Source organism: Hyla sarda, chromosome 1 (assembly GCF_029499605.1).
Source record: "Hyla sarda isolate aHylSar1 chromosome 1, aHylSar1.hap1, whole genome shotgun sequence".
Classification (NCBI taxonomy): Eukaryota; Metazoa; Chordata; class Amphibia; order Anura; family Hylidae; genus Hyla; species Hyla sarda.
Window position 1 is genome coordinate 255,930,539 of NC_079189.1, and position 23,507 is coordinate 255,954,045.

The following is a 23,507-nucleotide window of genomic DNA, read 5'->3' on the forward strand; positions in this document are numbered from 1 at the left end:
TCAAACCTATATAAGTAGGGTATCATTTTAACCGTATGGACCTACAGAATAATGATAAGGTGTAATTTTTACCGAAATATGCACTGCGTAGAAACGAAAGCCCCCAAAAGTTACAAAATGGCGTTTTTTTTTCGATTTTGTCGCACAATGATTTTTTTTTCCGTTTCGCCGTGCATTTTTGGGTAAAATGACTAATGTCACTGCAAAGTAGAATTGGCGACGCAAAAAATAAGCCATAATATGGATTTTTAGGTGGAAAATTGAAAGGGTTATGATTTTTAAAAGGTAAGGAGGAAAAAACGAAAGTGCAAAAACGGAAAAACCCTGAGTCCTTAAGGGGTTAAGCATCAAAAAATATTTTTATTAATCGGAGAGGAAGGCGGCAACAGAGCAAAATGTCAATGGCACCTTGGATTGCCAGCCAGTCTCCCATGCCGGTAACTGCCCGGCAGTAGTCTGCGATCTGAGGAGAGCAGGCACGTTCAGGCTTAGGATGGCCGTTGACAGCTGCACACCCTGTGTATTGTGGATTTAAGCATCAATAAATCCTTTTCCGAATCGGAGCGCAAGGCGGCAACAGATTAAAATGTCAACTGCATCTGGGATTCCCAGCCAGTCTCCCATGCTGGTACTTACCAGGCCCTAAGCTGGGTAGCAGTCTGCGATGTGACGAGAGCAGGCGCGTTCAGCTGAGGATGGCCGTTGACAGCTTCACACTTTGTATACTGTGGATTTAAGCATCAATAAATAATTTTTGGAATCGGAGCAGAAACAGAGCAAAATGGCAACTGCACCCGGGATTCCCAGCCAGTCTCCCACGCTGGTACTTACCAGGCCCGAAGCTGGGTAGCAGTCTGCGATCTGACGAGAACAGGCGCATTCAGGTTAGGATGGCCATAGACATCTTCACAGCCTGAATACTGTGGATTTAAGCATCAATAAATCCTTTTCGGAATCGGAGCGTAAGGCGGCAACAGAGCAAAATGTCAACGACACCTGGGATTCCCAGCCAGTCTCCCATTCTGGTACTTACCAGGCCCTAAGCTGGGTATCAGTCTGCGATCTGACGAGAGCAGGCGCATTCAGCTTAGGATGGCCGTTGACAGCTTCACGCCCTTTATATTGTGGATTTAAGCATCAATAAATAATTTTCCGAATCGAAGCGGAAGGCGGCAACAGATTAAAATGTCAACTGCACCCGGGATTCCCACCCAGTCTCCCATGCTGGTACTTACCAGGCCCTAAGCTGGGTAGCAGTCTGCAATCTGACGAGAGCAGGCGCGTTCAGCTTAGGATGGCCGTTTACAGCTTCTTGATTTTTATATTGTGCATTTAAGCATCAATATATCCTTTTCGGAATCGGAACGGAACGGAAGGCGGCAACAGAGCAAAATGTCAACTGCACCCGGGATTCCCAGCCAGTCTCCCATGCTGGTACTTACCGGGCCCAAAGGTGGGTAGCAGTCTGCGATCTGACGAGAGCAGGCGCGTTCAGCTTAGGATGGCCGTTGACAGCTTCTCGCCCTTTATACTGTGCATTTAGGCATCAATAAATCCTTTTCTGAATCGGAACGGAAGGCGGCAACAGAGCAAAATGTCAACGGCAGCGGGGATTCCCAGCCAGTCTCCCATGCTGGTATTTACCAGGCCCTAAGCTGGGTATCAGTCTGCGATCTGACGAGAGCAGGCGCATTCAGCTTAGGATGGCCGTTGACAGCTTCACGCCCTTTATATTGTGGATTTAAGCATCAATAAATAATTTTCCGAATCGAAGCAGAAGGCGGCAACAGATTAAAATGTCAACTGCACCCGGGATTCCCAGCCAGTCTCCCATGCTGGTACTTACCAGGCCCTAAGCTGGGTAGCAGTCTGCGATCTGACAAGAGCAGGCGCGTTCAGCTTAGGATGGCCGTTGACAGCTTCTCGCCCTTTATACTGTGCATTTAGGCATCAATAAATCCTTTTCTGAATCTGAACGGAAGGCGGCAACAGAGCAAAATGTCAACGGCAGCCGGGATTCCCAGCCAGTCTCCCATGCTGGTACTTACCAGGCCCTAAGCTGGGTATCAGTCTGCGATCTGTCGAGAGCAGGCGCGTTCAGCTTAGGATGGCCATAGACATCTTCACACCCTGTATACTGTGGATTTAAGCATCACTAAATCCTTTTCGGAATCGGAGCGTAAGGCGGCAACAGAGCAAAATGTCAACGACACCTGGGATTCCCAGCCAGTCTCCCATGCTGGTACTTACCGGGCCCTAAGCTGGGTAGCAGTCTGCGATCTGACGAGAGCAGGCGCGTTCAGCTTAGGATGGCCGTTGACAGCTTCTTGATTTTTATATTGTGCATATAAGCATCAATATATCCTTTTCGGAATCGGAACGGAAGGCGGCAACAGAGCAAAATGTCAACTGCACCCGGGATTCCCAGCCAGTCTCCCATGCTGGTTCTTACCGGGCCCTAAGCTGGGTAGCAGTCTGCGATCTGACGAGAGCAGGCGCGTTCAGCTTAGGATGGCCGTTGATAGCTTCTCGCCCTTTATACTGTGCATTTAGGCATCAATAAATCCTTTTCAGAATCGGAACGGAAGGCGGCAACAGAGCAAAATGTCAACGGCAGCCGGGATTCCCAGCCAGTGTCCCATGCCGGTACTTACCGGGCCCTAAGATCTGTACCAGTCTGCGATCTGACGAGAGCAGGCGCGTTAAGCTTAGGATGGCCGTCGACAGCTTCACACCTTGTATACTGTGGATTTAAGCATCAATAAATCCTTTTCGGAATCGGAACGGAAGGCGGCAACAGAGCAAAATGTCAATGGACACCGGGATTCCCAGCCAGTCTCCCATGCTGGTAATTACCAGGCCCTAAGCTGGGTATCAGTCTGCGATCTGTCGAGAGCAGGCGCGTTCAGCTTAGGATGGCCGTTGACAGCTTCACACTTTGTATACTGTGCATTTAAGCATCAATAAATCCTTTTCGGAATCGGAACGGAAGGCGGCAACAGAGCAAAATGTCAACGGCAGCCGGGATTCCCAGCCAGTGTCCCATGCCGGTACTTACCGGGCCCTAAGATCTGTACCAGTCTGCGATCTGACGAGAGCAGGCGCGTTAAGCTTAGGATGGCCGTCGACAGCTTCACACCTTGTATACTGTGGATTTAAGCATCAATAAATTATTTTCGGAATCGGAGCGGAAGGCAGCAATAGAGCAAAATGTCAACGGCAACCGCGATTCCCAGCCAGTCTCCCATGCCAGTACCTACCGGGCCCTAAGCTAGAGCAGTCTGCAATCTGACGAGAGCAGGCGCGTTCAGCTTAGGATGGCCATTGACAGCTTCATAATTTTTATACTGTGCATTTAAGCATCAATAAATCCTTTTCGGAATCGGAACGGAAGGCGGCAACAGAGCAAAATGTCATCTGCACCCGGGATTCCCAGCCAGTCTCCCATGCCGCTACTTACTGTGCCCTTAGCTGGGTAGCAGTCTGCGATCTGACGAGAGCAGGCGCGTTCAGCTTAGGATGGCCATTGACAGCTTCATGCTTTTTATTCTGTGCATTTAAGCATCAATAAATCCTTTTCGGAATCTGAACGGAAGGCGGCAACAGAGCATAATGTCAACTGCACCCGGGATTCCCAGCCAGTCTCCCATGCCGGTACTTACTGGGCCCTAAGCTGGGTAGCAGTCTGCGATCTGACGAGAGCAGGCGCGTTCAGCTTAGGATGGCCGTTGACATCTTCACACCTAGTATATTGTGGATTTAAGCATCAATAAATATTTTTATTAATCGGAGTGGAAGGCGGCAACAGAGCAAAATGTCAATGGCACCTTGGATTGCCAGCCAGTCTCCCATGCCGGTAACTGCTGGGCAGCAGTCTGCGATCTGAGGAGAGCAGGCACGTTCAGGCTTAGGATGGCCGTTGACAGCTTCACACTTTGTATACTGTGGATTTAAGCATCAATAAATAATTTTTGGAATCGGAGCAGAAACAGAGCAAAATGGCAACTGCACCCGGGATTCCCAGCCAGTCTCCCACGCTGGTACTTACCAGGCCCGAAGCTGGGTAGCAGTCTGCGATCTGACGAGAACAGGCGCATTCAGGTTAGGATGGCCATAGACATCTTCACAGCCTGAATACTGTGGATTTAAGCATCAATAAATCCTTTTCGGAATCGGAGCGTAAGGCGGCAACAGAGCAAAATGTCAACGACACCTGGGATTCCCAGCCAGTCTCCCATGCTGGTACTTACCAGGCCCTAAGCTGGGTATCAGTCTGCGATCTGACGAGAGCAGGCGCATTCAGCTTAGGATGGCCGTTGACAGCTTCACGCCCTTTATATTGTGGATTTAAGCATCAATAAATAATTTTCCGAATCGAAGCGGAAGGCGGCAACAGATTAAAATGTCAACTGCACCCGGGATTCCCACCCAGTCTCCCATGCTGGTACTTACCAGGCCCTAAGCTGGGTAGCAGTCTGCAATCTGACGAGAGCAGGCGCGTTCAGCTTAGGATGGCCGTTTACAGCTTCTTGATTTTTATATTGTGCATTTAAGCATCAATATATCCTTTTCGGAATCGGAACGGAACGGAAGGCGGCAACAGAGCAAAATGTCAACTGCACCCGGGATTCCCAGCCAGTCTCCCATGCTGGTACTTACCGGGCCCAAAGGTGGGTAGCAGTCTGCGATCTGACGAGAGCAGGCGCGTTCAGCTTAGGATGGCCGTTGACAGCTTCTCGCCCTTTATACTGTGCATTTAGGCATCAATAAATCCTTTTCTGAATCGGAACGGAAGGCGGCAACAGAGCAAAATGTCAACGGCAGCGGGGATTCCCAGCCAGTCTCCCATGCTGGTATTTACCAGGCCCTAAGCTGGGTATCAGTCTGCGATCTGACGAGAGCAGGCGCATTCAGCTTAGGATGGCCGTTGACAGCTTCACGCCCTTTATATTGTGGATTTAAGCATCAATAAATAATTTTCCGAATCGAAGCGGAAGGCGGCAACAGATTAAAATGTCAACTGCACCCGGGATTCCCAGCCAGTCTCCCATGCTGGTACTTACCAGGCCCTAAGCTGGGTAGCAGTCTGCGATCTGACAAGAGCAGGCGCGTTCAGCTTAGGATGGCCGTTGACAGCTTCTCGCCCTTTATACTGTGCATTTAGGCATCAATAAATCCTTTTCTGAATCTGAACGGAAGGCGGCAACAGAGCAAAATGTCAACGGCAGCCGGGATTCCCAGCCAGTCTCCCATGCTGGTACTTACCAGGCCCTAAGCTGGGTATCAGTCTGCGATCTGTCGAGAGCAGGCGCGTTCAGCTTAGGATGGCCATAGACATCTTCACACCCTGTATACTGTGGATTTAAGCATCACTAAATCCTTTTCGGAATCGGAGCGTAAGGCGGCAACAGAGCAAAATGTCAACGACACCTGGGATTCCCAGCCAGTCTCCCATGCTGGTACTTACCGGGCCCTAAGCTGGGTAGCAGTCTGCGATCTGACGAGAGCAGGCGCGTTCAGCTTAGGATGGCCGTTGACAGCTTCTTGATTTTTATATTGTGCATATAAGCATCAATATATCCTTTTCGGAATCGGAACGGAAGGCGGCAACAGAGCAAAATGTCAACTGCACCCGGGATTCCCAGCCAGTCTCCCATGCTGGTTCTTACCGGGCCCTAAGCTGGGTAGCAGTCTGCGATCTGACGAGAGCAGGCGCGTTCAGCTTAGGATGGCCGTTGATAGCTTCTCGCCCTTTATACTGTGCATTTAGGCATCAATAAATCCTTTTCGGAATCGGAACGGAAGGCGGCAACAGAGCAAAATGTCAACGGCAGCCGGGATTCCCAGCCAGTGTCCCATGCCGGTACTTACCGGGCCCTAAGATCTGTACCAGTCTGCGATCTGACGAGAGCAGGCGCGTTAAGCTTAGGATGGCCGTCGACAGCTTCACACCTTGTATACTGTGGATTTAAGCATCAATAAATCCTTTTCGGAATCGGAACGGAAGGCGGCAACAGAGCAAAATGTCAATGGACACCGGGATTCCCAGCCAGTCTCCCATGCTGGTAATTACCAGGCCCTAAGCTGGGTATCAGTCTGCGATCTGTCGAGAGCAGGCGCGTTCAGCTTAGGATGGCCGTTGACAGCTTCACACTTTGTATACTGTGCATTTAAGCATCAATAAATCCTTTTCGGAATCGGAACGGAAGGCGGCAACAGAGCAAAATGTCAACGGCAGCCGGGATTCCCAGCCAGTGTCCCATGCCGGTTCTTACCGGGCCCTAAGATCTGTACCAGTCTGCGATCTGACGAGAGCAGGCGCGTTAAGCTTAGGATGGCCGTCGACAGCTTCACACCTTGTATACTGTGGATTTAAGCATCAATAAATTATTTTCGGAATCGGAGCGGAAGGCAGCAATAGAGCAAAATGTCAACGGCAACCGCGATTCCCAGCCAGTCTCCCATGCCAGTACCTACCGGGCCCTAAGCTAGAGCAGTCTGCAATCTGACGAGAGCAGGCGCGTTCAGCTTAGGATGGCCATTGACAGCTTCATAATTTTTATACTGTGCATTTAAGCATCAATAAATCCTTTTCGGAATCGGAACGGAAGGCGGCAACAGAGCAAAATGTCATCTGCACCCGGGATTCCCAGCCAGTCTCCCATGCCGCTACTTACTGTGCCCTTAGCTGGGTAGCAGTCTGCGATCTGACGAGAGCAGGCACGTTCAGCTTAGGATGGCCATTGACAGCTTCATGCTTTTTATTCTGTGCATTTAAGCATCAATAAATCCTTTTCGGAATCTGAACGGAAGGCGGCAACAGAGCATAATGTCAACTGCACCCGGGATTCCCAGCCAGTCTCCCATGCCGGTACTTACTGGGCCCTAAGCTGGGTAGCAGTCTGCGATCTGACGAGAGCAGGCGCGTTCAGCTTAGGATGGCCGTTGACATCTTCACACCTAGTATATTGTGGATTTAAGCATCAATAAATATTTTTATTAATCGGAGTGGAAGGCGGCAACAGAGCAAAATGTCAATGGCACCTTGGATTGCCAGCCAGTCTCCCATGCCGGTAACTGCTGGGCAGCAGTCTGCGATCTGAGGAGAGCAGGCACGTTCAGGCTTAGGATGGCCGTTGACAGCTTCACACCCTGTGTATTGTGGATTTAAGCATCAATAAATCCTTTTCCGAATCGGAGCGGAAGGCGGCAACAGATTAAAATGTCAACTGCACCCGGGATTCCCAGCCAGTCTCCCATGCCGGTACTTACCGGGCCCTAAGATGGGTAGCAGTCTGCGATCTGACGAGAGCAGGCGCGTTCAGCTTAGGATGGCCGTTGACATCTTCACGCCTTGTATACTGTGGATTTAAGCATCAATAAATATTTTTTTTAATCGGAGAGTAAGGCGGCAACAGATCAAAATGTCAATAGCACTTTTGATTGCCAGCCAATCTCCCATGCACGTACTTGCCGGGCAGCAGTCTGCGATCTGACAAGAACAGGCGCATTCAGCTTAAGATAGCCGTAGACGGCTTCACACCCTGTATATTGTGGATTTAAGCATCAATAAATCCTTTTCGGAATCGGAGCAAAATGTCTACAGAGCTACAGAGAAAAATGTCAACAACACCTGAGATTCACAGCCAGTCTCCCATGCTGGTACTCACCGGGCCCTAAGCTGGGTAGCAGTCTGCGATCTGACGAGAGCAGGCGCGTTCAGCTTAGGATGGCTGTTAACAGCTTCATGCTCTTTATACTGTGCATTTAAGCATCAATAAATCCTTTTCCGAATCGGAGCAGAAGGCGGCAACAGAATAAAATGTCAACTGCACCCGGGATTCCCAGCCAGTCTCCCATGCTGGTACTTACCAGGCCTTAAGCTGAGTAGCAGTCTGCAACCTAACGAGAGGAGGCGCGTTCAGCTTAGGATGGCCGTTGACAGCTTCACACTTTGTATACTGTGCATTTAAGCATCAATAAATCCTTTTCGGAATCGGAACGGAAGGCGGCAACAGAGCAAAATGTCAACGGCAGCCGGGATTCCCAGCCAGTGTCCCATGCCGGTACTTACCGGGCCCTAAGATCTGTACCAGTCTGCGATCTGACGAGAGCAGGCGCGTTAAGCTTAGGATGGCCGTCGACAGCTTCACACCTTGTATACTGTGGATTTAAGCATCAATAAATTCTTTTCGGAATCGGAGCGGAATGCGGCAACAGAGCAAAATGTCAACGGCACCCGGGATTCCCAGCCAGTCTCCCATGCCAATACTTACCAGGCCCTAAGCTGGGTAGCAGTCTGCGATCTGACAAGAGCAGGCGCGTTCAGCTTAGGATGGCCGTTGACAGCTTCACACTTTGTATACTGTGGATTTAAGCATCAATAAATAATTTTCGGAATCGGAGCAGAAACAGAGCAAAATGTCAACTGCACCCGGGATTCCCAGCCAGTCTCCCATGCTGGTACTTACCAGGCCCGAAGCTGGGTAGCTGTCTGCGATCTGAGAAGAACAGGCGCATTCAGCTTAGGATGGCCATAGACATCTTCACACCCTGTATACTGTTAATTTAAGCATCAATAAATCCTTTTCGGAATCGGAGCGGAAGGCGGCAACAGAGCAAAATGTCAACGACACCTGGGATTCCCAGCCAGTCTCTCATGCTGGTACTTACCGGGCCCTAAGCTGGGAAGCAGTCTGCGATCTGACGAGAGCAGGCGCGTTCAGCTTAGGATGGCCGTTGACAGCTTTTTGCCCTTTATACTGTGCATTTAAGCATCAATAAATCCATTTCGGAATCGGAAGGGAAGGCGGCAACAGAGCAAAATGTCAACTGCACCCGGGATTCCCAGCCAATCTCCCATGCCGATACTAACTGGGCCCTAAGCTGGGTAGCAGTCTGCGATCTGACGAGAGCAGGCGCGTTCAGCTTAGGATGGCCGTTGACATCTTCACGCCTTGTATATTGTGGATTTAAGCATCAATAAATATTTTTTTAATCGGAGAGGAAGGCGGCAACAGAGCAAAATGTCAATGGCACCTTGGATTGCCAGACAGTCTTCCATGCCGTTAACTGCCGGGCAGCAGTCTGCGATCTGAGGAGAGCAGGCACGTTCAGGCTTAGGATGGCCGTTGACAGCTTCACACCCTGTATATTGTGGATTTAAGCATCAATAAATCCTTTTCCGAATCGGAGCGGAAGGCGGCAACAGATTAAAATGTCAACTGCACCCGGGATTCCCAGCCAGTCTCCCATGCTGGTACTTACCAGGCCCTAAGCTGGGTAGCAGTCTGCGATCTGACGAGAGCAGGCGCGTTCAGCTTAGGATGGCCGTTGACAGCTTCACACTTTGTATACTGTGGATTTAAGCATCAATAAATAATTTTCGGAATCGGAGCAGAAACAGAGCAAAATGTCAACTGCACCCGGGATTCCCAGCCAGTCTCCCATGCTGGTACTTACCAGGCCCGAAGCTGGGTAGCAGTCTGCGATCTGACGAGAACAGGCGCATTCAGCTTAGGATGGCCGTAGACATTTTCCCACCCTGTATACTGTGGATTTAAGCATCAATAAATCCTTTTCGGAATCGGAGCGTAAGGCGGCAACAGAGCAAAACGTCAACGACAGCTGGGATTCCCAGCCAGTCTCCCATGCTGGTACTTACCGGGCCCTAAGCTGGGTAGCAGTCTGCGATCTGACGAGAGCAGGCACGTTCAGCTTAGGATGGCCGTTGACAGCTTCACACTTTGTATACTGTGGATTTAAGCATCAATAAATAATTTTCGGAATCGGAGCAGAAACAGAGCAAAATGTCAACTGCACCCGGGATTCCCAGCCAGTCTCCCATGCTGGTACTTACCAGGCCTGAAGCTGGGTAGCAGTCTGCGATCTGACGAGAACAGGCGCATTCAGCTTAGGATGGCCGTAGACATCTTCACACCCTGTATACTGTGGATTTAAGCATCAATAAATCCTTTTCGGAATCGGAGCGGAAGGCGGCAACAGAGAAAAATGTCAATAGCACCTTGGATTGCCAGCCAGTCTCCCATGCCCGTACTTGCCGGGCAGCAGTCTGCGATCTGACAAGAACAGGCGCATTCAGCTTAGGATAGCCGTAGACGGCTTCACACCCTGTATACTGTGGATTTAAGCATCAATAAATCCTTTTCGGAATCGGAGCAAAATGTCTACAGAGCTACAGAGCAAAATGTCAACAACACCTCAGATTCCCAGCCAGTCTCCCATGCTGGTACTTACCAGGCCCTAAGCTGGGTAGCAGTCTGCAATCTGACGAGAGCAGGCACGTTCAGCTTAGGATGGCTGTTGACAGCTTCACGCCCTTTATACTGTGCATTTAAGCATCAATAAATCCTTTTCCGAATCAGAGCGGAAGGCGGCAACAGATTAAAATGTCAAATGCACCCGGGATTCCCAGCCAGTCTCCCATGCTGGTACTTACCGGGCCCTAAGATCTGTACCAGTCTGCGATCTGACGAGAGCAGGCGCGTTAAGCTTAGGATGGCCGTCGACAGCTTCACACCTTGTATACTGTGGATACTGTGGATTTAAGCATCAATAAATTCTTTTCGGAATCGGAGCAATAGAGCAAAATGTCAACACAACCGGGATTCCCTGCCAGTCTCCCATGCCAGTACTTACCGGGCCTTAAGCTGGGTAGCAGTCTGCGATCTGACGAGAGCAGGCGGGTTCAGCTTAGGATGGCCATTGACAGCTTCATGCTTTTTATACTGTGCATTTAAGCATCAATAAATCCTTTTCGGAATCGGAACGGAAGGCGGCAACAGAGCAAAATGTCAACTGCACCAGGGATTCCCAGCCAGTCTCCCATGCCGGTACTTACTGGGCCCTAAGCTGGGTAGCAGTCTGCGATCTGACGAGAGCAGGCGCGTTCAGCTTAGGATGGCCGTTGACATCTTCATGCCTTGTATATTGTGGATTTAAGCATCAATAAATATTTTTATTAATCGGAGAGGAAGGCGGCAACAGAGCAAAATGTCAATGGCACCTTGGATTGCCAGCCAGTCTCCCATGCCGGTAACTGCCGGGCAGCAGTCTGCGATCTGAGGAGAGCAGGCTTGTTCAGGCTTGGGATGGCTGTTGACAGCTTCACACCCTGTATATTGTGGATTTAAGCATCATTAAATCCTTTTCCGAATCGGAGCGGAAGGCGGCAACAGATTAACATGTCAACAGCACCCGGGATTCCCAGCCAGTCTCCCATGCCAGTACTTACCGGGCCCTAAGCTGGGTAGCAGTCTGCGATCTGACGAGAGCAGGTGCATTCAGCTTAGGATGGCCATTGACAGCTTCATGCTTTTTATACTGTGCATTTAAGCATGAATAAATCCTTTTCGGAATCGGAGAGGAAGGCGGCAACAGAGCAAAATGTCAATAGCACCTTGGATTGCCAGCCAGTCTCCCATGCCCGTACTTGCCGGGCAGCAGTCTGCGATCTGACAAGAACAGGCACATTCAGCTTAGTATAGCCGTAGACGGCTTCACACACTGTATACTGTGGATTTAAGCTTCAATAAATCCTTTTCGGAATCGGAGCGGAAGGCGGCTACAGAGCAAAATGTCAACAACACCTGGGATTCCCAGCCAGTCTCCCATGCTGGTACTTACCGGGCCCTAAGCTGGGTAGCAGTCTGCGATATGACGAGAGCAGGCGCGTTCAGCTTAGGATGGCCGTTGACAGACTCTCGCCCTTTATACTGTGCATTTAAGCATCAATAAATCCTTTTCGGAATCGGAGCGGAAGGCGGCAACAGAGCAAAATGTCAACTGCACCCGGGATTCTCAGCCAGTCTCCCATGCCGGTACTTACCGGGCCCTAAGATCTGTACCAGTCTGCGATCTGACGAGAGCAGGCGCGTTAAGCTTAGGATGGCCGTCGACAGCTTCACACCTTGTATACTGTGGATTTAAGCATCAATAAATTATTTTCGGAATCGGAGCGGAGGGCAGCAATAGAGCAAAATGTCAACGGCACCTGGGATTCCCTGCCAGTCTCCCATGCCAGTACTTACCGGGCCCTAAACTGGGTAGCAGTTTGCAATCTGACGAGAGCAGGCACGTTCAGCTTAGCATGGCCATTGACAGCTTCATGTTTTTTATACTGTGCATTTAAGCATCAATAAATCCTTTTCGGAATCGGAGAGGAAGGCGGCAACAGAGTAAAATATCAATAGTTCCTTGGATTGCCAGCCAGTCTCCAATGCCTGTACTTTCCTGGCAGCAGTCTGCGATCTGACAAGAACAGGCACATTCAGCTTAGGATAGCCGTAGACGGCTTCACACCCTGTATACTGTGGATTTAAGCATCAATAAATCCTTTTCGGAATCGAAGCGGAAGGCGGCTACAGAGCAAAATGTCAACAACACCTGGGATTCCCAGCCAGTCTCCCATGCTGGTACTTACCGGGCCCTAAGCTGGGTAGCAGTCTGCGATCTGACGAGAGCAGGTGCGTTCAGCTTAGGATGGCCGTTGACAGCTTCTCGCCCTTTATACTGTGGATTTAAGCATCAATAAATTCTTTTCGGAATCGGAGCGGAAGGCAGCAATAGAGCAAAATGTCAACGGCACCCGGGATTCCCAGCCAGTCTCCCATGCCAGTACTTACCGAGCCCTAAGATGGGTAGCAGTCTGCGATCTGATGAGAGCAGGCGCGTTCAGCTTAGGATGGCCATTGACAGCTTCATGCTTTTTATACTGTGCATTTAAGCATCAATAAATCGTTTTCGGAATCGGAGAGGAAGGCGGCAACAGAGCAAAATGTCAATAGCACCTTGGATTGCCAGCCAGTCTCCCATGCCCGTACTTGCCGGGCAGCAGTCTGCGATCTGACAAGAACAGGCACATTCCGCTTAGGATAACCGTAGACGGCTTCACACCCTGTATACTGTGGATTTAAGCATCAATAAATCCTTTTCGTAATCGGAGCGGAAGGCGGCTACAGAGCAAAATGTCAACAACACCTGGGATTACCAGCCAGTCTCCCATGCTGGTACTTACCGGGCCCTAAGCTGGGTATCAGTCTGCAATCTGACGAGAGCAGGCGCGTTCAGCTTAAGATGGCCGTTGACATCTTCACACCTTGTATACTGTGGATTTAAGCATCAATAAATTATTTTCGGAATCGGAGCAATAGAGCAAAATGTCAACGGCAACAGGGATTCTCAGCCAGTCTCCCATGCCAGTACTTACCGGGCCCTAAGCTGGGTAGCAGTCTGCGATCTGACGAGAGCAGGCGCGTTCAGCTTAGGATGGCCATTGACAGCTTCATGCTTTTTATACTGTGCATTTAAGCATCAATAAATCCTTTTCGGAATCGGAACGGAAGGCGGCAACAGAGCAAAATGTCAACTGCACCCGGGATTCCCAGCCCGTCTCCCATGCCCGTACTTTCCGGGCAGCAGTCTGCGATCTGACAAGAACAGGCACATTCAGCTTAGGATAGCCGTGAGCGGCTTCACACCCTGTATACTGTGGATTTAAGCATCAATAAATCCTTTTCGGAATCGAAGCGGAAGGCGGCTACAGAGCAAAATGTCAACAACACCTGGGATTCCCAGCCAGTCTCCCATGCTGGTACTTACCGGGCCCTAAGCTGGGTAGCAGTCTGCGATCTGACGAGAGCAGGCGTGTTCAGCTTAGGATGGCCGTTGACAGCTTCACGCCCTGTATACTGTGGATTTAAGCATCAATAAATCCTTTTCCGAATTGGAGCGGAAGGTGGCAACAGATTAAAATGTCAACTGCACCCGGGATTCCCAGCCAGTCTCCCATGCTGGTACTTACGAGGCCCTAAGCTGGGTATCAGTCTGCGATCTGACGAGAGCAGGCGCGTTCAGCTTAGGATGGCCGTTGACAGCTTCACACTTTGTATACTGTGCATTTAAGCATCAATAAATCCTTTTCGGAATCGGAAACGGAAGGCGGCAACAGAGCAAAATGTCAACGGCAGCCGGGATTCCCAGCCAGTGTCCCATGCCGGTACTTACCGGGCCCTAAGATCTGTACCAGTCTGCGATCTGACAAGAGCAGGCGCGTTAAGCTTAGGATGGCCGTCGACAGCTTCACACCTTGTATACTGTGGATTTAAGCATCAATAAATTCTTTTCGGAATCGGAGCGGAAGGCAGCAATAGAGCAAAATGTCAATGGCACCCGGGATTCCCAGCCAGTCTCCCATGCCAGTACTTACCGGGACCTAAGCTGGGTAGCAGTCTGGGATCTGACGAGAGCAGGCGCGTTCAGCTTAGGATGGCCATTGACAGCTTCATGCTTTTTATACTGTGCATTTAAGCATCAATAAATCCTTTTCGGAATCGGAGAGGAAGGCGGCAACAGAGCAAAATGTCAATAGCAACTTGGATTGCCAGCCAGTCTCCCATGCCCGCACTTGCCGGGCAGCAGTCTGCGATCTGACAAGAACAAGCACATTCAGCTTAGGATAGCCGTAGACTGCTTCACACCCTGTATACTGTGGATTTAAGCATCAATAAAGCCTTTTCGGAATCGGAGCGAAAGGCGGCTACAGAGCAAAATGTCAACAACACCTGGGATTCCCAGCCAGTCTCCCATGCTGGTACTTACCGGGCCCTAAGCTGGGTAGCAGTCTGCGATCTGACGAGAGCAGGCGCGTTCAGCTTAGGATGGCCGTTGACAGCTTCATGCCCTTTATACTGTGCATTTAAGCATCAATAAATCCTTTTCCGAATCGGAGAGGAAGGCGGCAACAGATTAAAATGTCAACTGCACCTGGGATTCCCAGCCAGTCTCCCATGCTGGTACTTACCAGGCCCTAAGCTGGATATCAGTCTGTGATCTGACGAGAGCAGGCGCGTTCAGCTTAGGATGGCCGTTGACAGCTTCACACTTTGTATACTGTGCATTTAAGCATCAATAAATCCTTTTCGGAATCGGAACGGAAGGCGGCAACAGAGCAAAATGTCAACGGCAGCCGGGATTCCCAGCCAGTGTCCCATGCTAGTACTTACCGGGCCCTAAGATCTGTACCAGTCTGCGATCTGACGAGAGCAGGCGCGTTAAGCTTAGGATGGCCGTCGACAGCTTCACACCTTGTATACTGTGGATTTAAGCATCAATAAATTATTTTCGGAATCGGAGCGGAAGGCAGCAATAGAGCAAAATGTCAACGGCACCCGTGATTCCCAGCCAGTCTCCCATGCCAGTACTTACCGGGCCCTAAGCTGGGTAGCCGTCTTCGATCTGACGAGAGCAGGCACGTTCAGCTTAGGATGGCCATTGACAGCTTCATGCTTTTTATACTGTGCATTTAAGCATCAATAAATCCTTTTCGGAATCGGAGAGGAAGGCGGCAACAGAGCAAAATGTCAATAGCACCTTGGATTGCCAGCTAGTCTCCCATGCCCGTATTTGCCGGGCAGCAGTCTGCGATCTGACAAGAACAGGCACATTCAGCTTAGGATAGCCGTAGACGGCTTCACACCCTGCATACTGTGGATTTAAGCATCAATAAATCCTTTTCGGAATCGGAACGGAAGGCGGAACAGAGCAAAATGTCAACTGCACCCGGGATTCCCAGCCCGTCTCCCATGATGGTACTTACTGGGCCCTAAGCTTGGTAGCAGTCTGCGATCTGACGAGAGCAGGCGCGTTCAGCTTAGGATGGCCGTTGACATCTTCACGCCTTGTATATTGTGGATTTAAGCATCAATAAATATTTTTATTAATCAGAGAGGAAGGCGGCAACAGAGCAAAATGTCAACGGCACCTTGGATTGCCAGCCAGTCTCCCATGCCGTTAACTGCCGGGCAGCAGTCTGCGATCTGAGGAGAGCAGGCACGTTCAGGCTTAGGATGGCCGTTGACAGCTTCACACCCTGTATATTGTGGATTTAAGCATCAATAAATCCTTTTCCGAATCGGAGCGGAAGGCGGCAATAGATTAAAATGTCAACTGCACCCGGGATTCCCAGCCAGTCTCCCATGCTGGTACTTACCAGGCCCTAAGTTGGGTAGCAGTCTGCGATCTGACGAGCGCAGGCGCGTTCAGCTTAGGATGGCCGTTGACAGCTTCTCGCCCTTTATACTGTGCATTTAAGCATCAATAAATCCTTTTCGGAAGGCGGCAACAGAGCAAAATGTCAACGGCAGCCGGGATTCCCAGCCAGTGTCCCATGCCGGTACTTACCGGGCCCTAAGATCTGTAACAGTCTGCGATCTGACGAGAGCAGGCGCGTTAAGCTTAGGATGGCCGTCGACAGCTTCACACCTTGTATACTGTGGATTTAAGCATCAATAAATTCTTTTCGGAATCGGAGCGGAAGGCAGCAATAGAGCAAAATGTCCACGGCACCTGGGATTCCCAGCCAGTCTCCCATGCCAGTACTTACCGGGCCCTAAGCTGGGTAGCAGTCTGCGATCTGACGAGAGCAGGCGCTTTCAGCTTAGGATGGCCATTGACAGCTTCTTGCTTTTTATACTGTGCATTTAAGCATCAATAAATCCTTTTCGGAATCGGAGAGGAAGGCGGCAACAGAGCAAAATGTCAATAGCACCTTGGATTGCCAGCTAGTCTCCCATGCCCGTATTTGCCGGGCAGCAGTCTGCGATCTGACAAGAACAGGCACATTCAGCTTAGGATAGCCGTAGACGGCTTCACACCCTGCATACTGTGGATTTAAGCATCAATAAATCCTTTTCGGAATCGAAGCGGAAGGTGGCTACAGAGCAAAATGTCAACAACACCTGGGATTCCCAGCCAGTCTCCCATGCTGGTACTTACCGGGCCCTAAGCTGGGTAGCAGTCTGCGATCTGACGAGAGCTGGCGCGTTCAGCTTAGGATGGCCGTTGACAGCTTCACACCCTGTATACTGTGGATTTAAGCATCAATAAATCCTTTTCCGAATCGGCGCAGAAGGCGGCAACAGATTAAAATGTCAACTGCACACGGGATTCTCAGCCAGTCTCCCATGCTGGTACTTACCAGGCCCTAAGCTGGGTGTCAGTCTGCGATCTGACGAGAGCAGGCGCGTTCAGCTTAGGATGGCCGTTGACAGCTTCACACTTTGTATACTGTGTATTTAAGCATCAATAAATCCTTTTCGGAATCGGAAAAGGAGGCGGCAACAGAGCAAAATGTCAACGGCACCCGGGATTCCCAGCCAGTCTCCCATGCCAGTACTTACCGGGCCCTAAGCTGGGTAGCAGTCTGCGATCTGACGAGAGCAGGCGCGTTCAGCTTAAGATGGCCGTTGACATCTTCACGCCTTGCATACTGTGGATTTAAGCATCAATAAATATTTTTTTTAATCGGAGAGGAAGGCGGCAACAGAGCAAAATGTCAATAGCACCTTGGATTGCCAGCCAGTTTCCCCTGCCCGTACTTGCCGGGCAGCAGTCTGCGATCTGACAAGAACAGGCGCATTCAGCTTAGGATAGCAGTAGACGGCTTCACACCCTGTATATTGTGGATTTAAGCATCAATAAATCCTTTTCGGAATCGGAGCAAAATGTCTACAGAGCTACAGAGCAAAATGTCAACAACACCTGAGATTCCCAGCCAGTCTCCCATGCTGGTACTTACCGGGCCTTAAGCAGGGTAGCAGTCTGCGATCTGACGAGAGCAGGCGCGTTCAGCTTAGGATGGCCGTTGACAGCTTCACACCCTTTATACTGCGCATTTAAGCATCAATAAATCCATTTCCGAATCGGAGCGGAAGGCGGCAACAGATTAAAATGTCAACTGCACCCGGGATTCCCAGCCAGTCTCCCATGCTGGTACTTACCAGGCCCTAAGCTGGGTAGCAGACTGCGATCTGACGAGACCAGGCGCGTTCAGCTTAGGATGGCGGTTGACAGCTTCACACTTTGTATACTGTGAATTTAAGCATCAATAAATCCTTTTCGGAATCGGAACGGAAGGCGGCAACAGAGCAAAATGTCAACAGCAGCCGGGATTCCCAGCCAGTGTCCCATGCCGGTACTTACAGGCCCTAAGATCTGTACCAGTCTGCGATCTGACGAGAGCAGGCGCGTTAAGCTTAGGATGGCTGTTGACAGCTTCACACCTTGTATACTGTGGATTTAAGCATCAATAAATTATTTTCGGAATCGGAGCAATAGAGCAAAATGTCAACGGCAACAGGGATTCTCAGCCAGTCTCCCATGCCAGTACTTACCGGGCCCTAAGCTGGGTAGCAGTCTGCGATCTGACGAGAGCAGGCGCGTTCAGCTTAGGATGGCCATTGACAGCTTCATGCTTTTTATACTGTGCATTTAAGCATCAATAAATCCTTTTCGGAATCGGAACGGAAGGCGGCAACAGAGCAAAATGTCAACTGCACCCGGGATTCCCAGCCCGTCTCCCATGATGGTACTTACTGGGCCCTAAGCTTGGTAGCAGTCTGCGATCTGACGAGAGCAGGCGCGTTCAGCTTAGGATGGCCGTTGACATCTTCACGCCTTGTATATTGTGGATTTAAGCATCAATAAATATTTTTATTAATCAGAGAGGAAGGCGGCAACAGAGCAAAATGTCAACGGCACCTTGGATTGCCAGCCAGTCTCCCATGCCGTTAACTGCCGGGCAGCAGTCTGCGATCTGAGGAGAGCAGGCACGTTCAGGCTTAGGATGGCCGTTGACAGCTTCACACCCTGTATATTGTGGATTTAAGCATCAATAAATCCTTTTCCGAATCGGAGCGGAAGGCGGCAACAGATTAAAATGTCAACTGCACCCGGGATTCCCAGCCAGTCTCCCATGCTGGTACTTACCAGGCCCTAAGCTGGGTAGCAGTCTGCGATCTGACGAGCGCAGGCGCGTTCAGCTTAGGATGGCCGTTGACAGCTTCTCGCCCTTTATACTGTGCATTTAAGCATCAATAAATCCTTTTCGGAAGGCGGCAACAGAGCAAAATGTCAACGGCAGCCGGGATTCCCAGCCAGTGTCCCATGCCGGTACTTACCGGGCCCTAAGATCTGTAACAGTCTGCGATCTGACGAGAGCAGGCGCGTTAAGCTTAGGATGGCCGTCGACAGCTTCACACCTTGTATACTGTGGATTTAAGCATCAATAAATTCTTTTCGGAATCGGAGCGGAAGGCAGCAATAGAGCAAAATGTCCACGGCACCTGGGATTCCCAGCCAGTCTCCCATGCCGGTACTTACCGGGCCCTAAGCTGGGTAGCAGTCTGCGATCTGACGAGAGCAGGCGCGTTCAGCTTAGGATGGCCATTGACAGCTTTTTGCTTTTTATACTGTGCATTTAAGCATCAATAAATCCTTTTCGGAATCGGAGAGGAAGGCGGCAACAGAGCAAAATGTCAATAGCACCTTGGATTGCCAGCCAGTCTCCCATGCTGGTACTTGCCAGGCAGCAGTCTGCGATCTGACAAGAACAGGCACATTCAGCTTAGGATAGCCGTAGACGGCTTCACACCCTGTATACTGTGGATTTAAGCATCAATAAATCCTTTTCGGAATCAAAGCGGAAGGCGGCTACAGAGCAAAATGTCAACAACACCTGGGATTCCCAGCCAGTCTCCCATGCTGGTACTTACCGGGCCCTAAGCTGGGTAGCAGTCTGCGATCTGACGAGAGCAGGCGCGTTCAGCTTAGGATGGCCGTTGACAGCTTCACGCCCTGTATACTGTGGATTTAAGCATCAATAAATCCTTTTCCGAATTGGAGCGGAAGGCGGCAACAGATTAAAATGTCAACTGCACCCGGGATTCCCAGCCAGTCTCCCATGCTGGTACTTACCAGGCCCTAAGCTGGGTATCAGTCTGCGATCTGACGAGAGCAGCCGCGTTCAGCTTAGGATGGCCGTTGACAGCTTCACACTTTGTATACTGTGCATTTAAGCATCAATAAATCCTTTTCGGAATCGGAAACGGAAGGCGGCAACAGAGCAAAATGTCAACGGCAGCCGGGATTCCCAGCCAGTGTCCCATGCCGGTACTTACCGGGCCCTAAGATCTGTACCAGTCTGCGATCTGACAAGAGCAGGCGCGTTAAGCTTAGGATGGCCGTCGACAGCTTCACACCTTGTATACTGTGGATTTAAGCATCAATAAATTCTTTTCAGAATCGGAGCGGAAGGCAGCAATAGAGCAAAATGTCAACGGCACCCGGGATTCCCAGCCAGTCTCCCATGCCAGTACTTACCGGGACCTAAGCTGGGTAGCAGTCTGTGATCTGACGAGAGCAGGCGCGTTCAGCTTAGGATGGCCATTGACAGCTTCATGCTTTTTATACTGTGCATTTAAGCATCAATAAATCCTTTTCGGAATCGGAGAGGAAGGCGGCAACAGAGCAAAATGTCAATAGCACCTTGGATTGCCAGCCAGTCTCCCATGCCCGCACTTGCCGGGCAGCAGTCTGCGATCTGACAAGAACAGGCACATTCAGCTTAGGATAGCCGTAGACTGCTTCACACCCTGTATACTGTGGATTTAAGCATCAATAAAGCCTTTTCGGAATCGGAGCGGAAGGCGGCTACAGAGCAAAACGTCAACAACACCTGGGATTCCCAGCCAGTCTCCCATGCTGGTACTTACCGGGCCCTAAGCTGGGTAGCAGTCTGCGATCTGACGAGAGCAGGCGCGTTCAGCTTAGGATGGCCGTTGACAGCTTCACGCCCTTTATACTGTGCATTTAAGCATTAATAAATCGTTTTCCGAATCGGAGCGGAAGGCGGCAACAGATTAAAATGTCAACTGCACCCGGGATTCCCAGCCAGTCTCCCATGCTGGTACTTAACAAGCCCTAAGCTGGGTAGCAGTCTGCGATCTGACGAGAGCAGGCGCGTTCAGCTTAGGATGGCCGTTGACAGCTTCACACTTTGTATACTGTGCATTTAAGCATCAATAAATCCTTTTCAGAATCGGAACGGAAGGCGGCAACAGAGCAAAATGTCAACGGCAGCCGGGATTCCCAGCCAGTGTCCCATGCCGGTACTTACCGGGCCCTAAGATCTGTACCAGTCTGCGATCTGACGAGAGCAGGCGCGTTAAGCTTAGGATGGCCGTCGACAGCTACACACCTTGTATACTGTGGATTTAAGCATCAATAAATTCTTTTCGGAATCGGAGCGGAAGGCAGCAATAGAGCAAAATGTCCACGGCACTTGGGATTCCCAGCCAGTCTCCCATGCCAGTACTTACCGGGCCCTAAGCTGGGTAGCAGTCTGCGATCTGACGAGAGCAGGCACGTTCAGCTTAGGATGGCCATTGACAGCTTCATGCTTTTTATACTGTGCATTTAAGCATCAATAAATCCTTTTCGGAATCGGAGAGGAAGGCGGCAACAGAGCAAAATGTCAATAGCACCTTGGATTGCCAGCCAGTCTCCCATGCCCGTACTTTCCGGGCAGCAGTCTGCGATCTGACAAGAACAGGCACATTCAGCTTAGGATAGCCGTGAACGGCTTCACACCCTGTATACTGTGGATTTAAGCATCAATAAATCCTTTTCGGAATCGAAGCGGAAGGCGGCTACAGAGCAAAATGTCAACAACACCTGGGATTCCCAGCCAGTCTCCCATGCTGGTACTTACCGGGCCCTAAGCTGGGTAGCAGTCTGCGATCTGACGAGAGCAGGCGCGTTCAGCTTAGGATGGCCGTTGACAGCTTCACGCCCTGTATACTGTGGATTTAAGCATCAATAAATCCTTTTCCGAATTGGAGCGGAAGGTGGCAACAGATTAAAATGTCAACTGCACCCGGGATTCCCAGCCAGTCTCCCATGCTGGTACTTACCAGGCCCTAAGCTGGGTATCAGTCTGCGATCTGACGAGAGCAGGCGCGTTCAGCTTAGGATGGCCGTTGACAGCTTCACACTTTGTATACTGTGCATTTAAGCATCAATAAATCCTTTTCGGAATCGGAAACGGAAGGCGGCAACAGAGCAAAATGTCAACGGCAGCCGGGATTCCCAGCCAGTGTCCCATGCCGGTACTTACCGGGCCCTAAGATCTGTACCAGTCTGCGATCTGACAAGAGCAGGCGCGTTAAGCTTAGGATGGCCGTCGACAGCTTCACACCTTGTATACTGTGGATTTAAGCATCAATAAATTCTTTTCGGAATCGGAGCGGAAGGCAGCAATAGAGCAAAATGTCAACGGCACCTGGGATTCCCAGCCAGTCTCCCATGCCAGTACTTACCGGGACCTAAGCTGGGTAGCAGTCTGTGATCTGACGAGAGCAGGCGCGTTCAGCTTAGGATGGCCATTGACAGCTTCATGCTTTTTATACTGTGCATTTAAGCATCAATAAATCCTTTTCGGAATCGGAGAGGAAGGCGGCAACAGAGCAAAATGTCAATAGCAACTTGGATTGCCAGCCAGTCTCCCATGCCCGTACTTGCCGGGCAGCAGTCTGCGATCTGACAAGAACAGGCACATTCAGCTTAGGATAGCCGTAGACTGCTTCACACCCTGTATACTGTGGATTTAAGCATCAATAAAGCCTTTTCGGAATCGGAGCGGAAGGCGGCTACAGAGCAAAATGTCAACAACACCTGGGATTCCCAGCCAGTCTCCCATGCTGGTACTTACCGGGCCCTAAGCTGGGTAGCAGTCTGCGATCTGACGAGAGCAGGCGCGTTCAGCTTAGGATGGCCGTTGACAGCTTCACACTTTGTATACTGTGCATTTAAGCATCAATAAATCCTTTTCAGAATCGGAACGGAAGGCGGCAACAGAGCAAAATGTCAACGGCAGCCGGGATTCCCAGCCAGTTTCCCATGCCGGTACTTACCGGGCCCTAAGATCTGTACCAGTCTGCGATCTGACGAGAGCAGGCGCGTTAAGCTTAGGATGGCCGTCGACAGCTACACACCTTGTATACTGTGGATTTAAGCATCAATAAATTCTTTTCGGAATCGGAGCGGAAGGCAGCAATAGAGCAAAATGTCCACGGCACTTGGGATTCCCAGCCAGTCTCCCATGCCAGTACTTACCGGGCCCTAAGCTGGGTAGCAGTCTGCGATCTGAGGAGAGCAGGCACGTTCAGCTTAGGATGGCCATTGACAGCTTCATGCTTTTTATACTGTGCATTTAAGCATCAATAAATCCTTTTCGGAATCGGAGAGGAAGGCGGCAACAGAGCAAAATGTCAATAGCACCTTAGATTGCCAGCCAGTCTCCCATGCCCGTACTTTCCGGGCAGCAGTCTGCGATCTGACAAGAACAGGCACATTCAGCTTAGGATAGCCGTGAACGGCTTCACACCCTGTATACTGTGGATTTAAACATCAATAAATCCTTTTCGGAATCGAAGCGGAAGGCGGCTACAGAGCAAAATGTCAACAACACCTGGGATTCCCAGCCAGTCTCCCATGCTGGTACTTACCGGGCCCTAAGCTGGGTAGCAGTCTGCGATCTGACGAGAGCAGGCGCGTTCAGCTTAGGATGGCCGTTGACAGCTTCACGCCCTGTATACTGTGGATTTAAGCATCAATAAATCCTTTTCCGAATTGGAGCGGAAGGTGGCAAC

At 50.4% G+C, this 23,507-nt stretch overlaps 17 pseudogenes; all 17 read right to left on the minus strand.

The window, feature by feature from the left end:
* Positions 1–984: 984 nt before the first annotated feature.
* LOC130316244 (5S ribosomal RNA) lies at positions 985–1,104 on the minus strand (annotated as a pseudogene).
* Positions 1,105–2,201: 1,097 nt separating this feature from the next.
* On the minus strand, positions 2,202–2,321 carry LOC130313094 (5S ribosomal RNA; annotated as a pseudogene).
* Positions 2,322–4,201: 1,880 nt separating this feature from the next.
* On the minus strand, positions 4,202–4,321 carry LOC130323761 (5S ribosomal RNA; annotated as a pseudogene).
* Positions 4,322–5,418: 1,097 nt separating this feature from the next.
* Positions 5,419–5,538, minus strand: LOC130313105 (5S ribosomal RNA; annotated as a pseudogene).
* A 3,680-nt stretch (positions 5,539–9,218) lies between these two features.
* LOC130348890 (5S ribosomal RNA) lies at positions 9,219–9,338 on the minus strand (annotated as a pseudogene).
* A 1,867-nt stretch (positions 9,339–11,205) lies between these two features.
* LOC130323955 (5S ribosomal RNA) lies at positions 11,206–11,325 on the minus strand (annotated as a pseudogene).
* Positions 11,326–12,393: 1,068 nt separating this feature from the next.
* On the minus strand, positions 12,394–12,513 carry LOC130331437 (5S ribosomal RNA; annotated as a pseudogene).
* A 1,058-nt stretch (positions 12,514–13,571) lies between these two features.
* Positions 13,572–13,691, minus strand: LOC130324857 (5S ribosomal RNA; annotated as a pseudogene).
* An 879-nt stretch (positions 13,692–14,570) lies between these two features.
* On the minus strand, positions 14,571–14,690 carry LOC130319284 (5S ribosomal RNA; annotated as a pseudogene).
* A 1,663-nt stretch (positions 14,691–16,353) lies between these two features.
* Positions 16,354–16,473, minus strand: LOC130321537 (5S ribosomal RNA; annotated as a pseudogene).
* A 676-nt stretch (positions 16,474–17,149) lies between these two features.
* On the minus strand, positions 17,150–17,269 carry LOC130324392 (5S ribosomal RNA; annotated as a pseudogene).
* A 1,861-nt stretch (positions 17,270–19,130) lies between these two features.
* Positions 19,131–19,250, minus strand: LOC130342065 (5S ribosomal RNA; annotated as a pseudogene).
* A 272-nt stretch (positions 19,251–19,522) lies between these two features.
* LOC130319295 (5S ribosomal RNA) lies at positions 19,523–19,642 on the minus strand (annotated as a pseudogene).
* An 879-nt stretch (positions 19,643–20,521) lies between these two features.
* Positions 20,522–20,641, minus strand: LOC130325725 (5S ribosomal RNA; annotated as a pseudogene).
* Positions 20,642–21,519: 878 nt separating this feature from the next.
* LOC130319306 (5S ribosomal RNA) lies at positions 21,520–21,639 on the minus strand (annotated as a pseudogene).
* Positions 21,640–22,518: 879 nt separating this feature from the next.
* LOC130319317 (5S ribosomal RNA) lies at positions 22,519–22,638 on the minus strand (annotated as a pseudogene).
* A 676-nt stretch (positions 22,639–23,314) lies between these two features.
* On the minus strand, positions 23,315–23,434 carry LOC130319328 (5S ribosomal RNA; annotated as a pseudogene).
* Between the last annotated feature and the right edge of the window lie 73 nt (positions 23,435–23,507).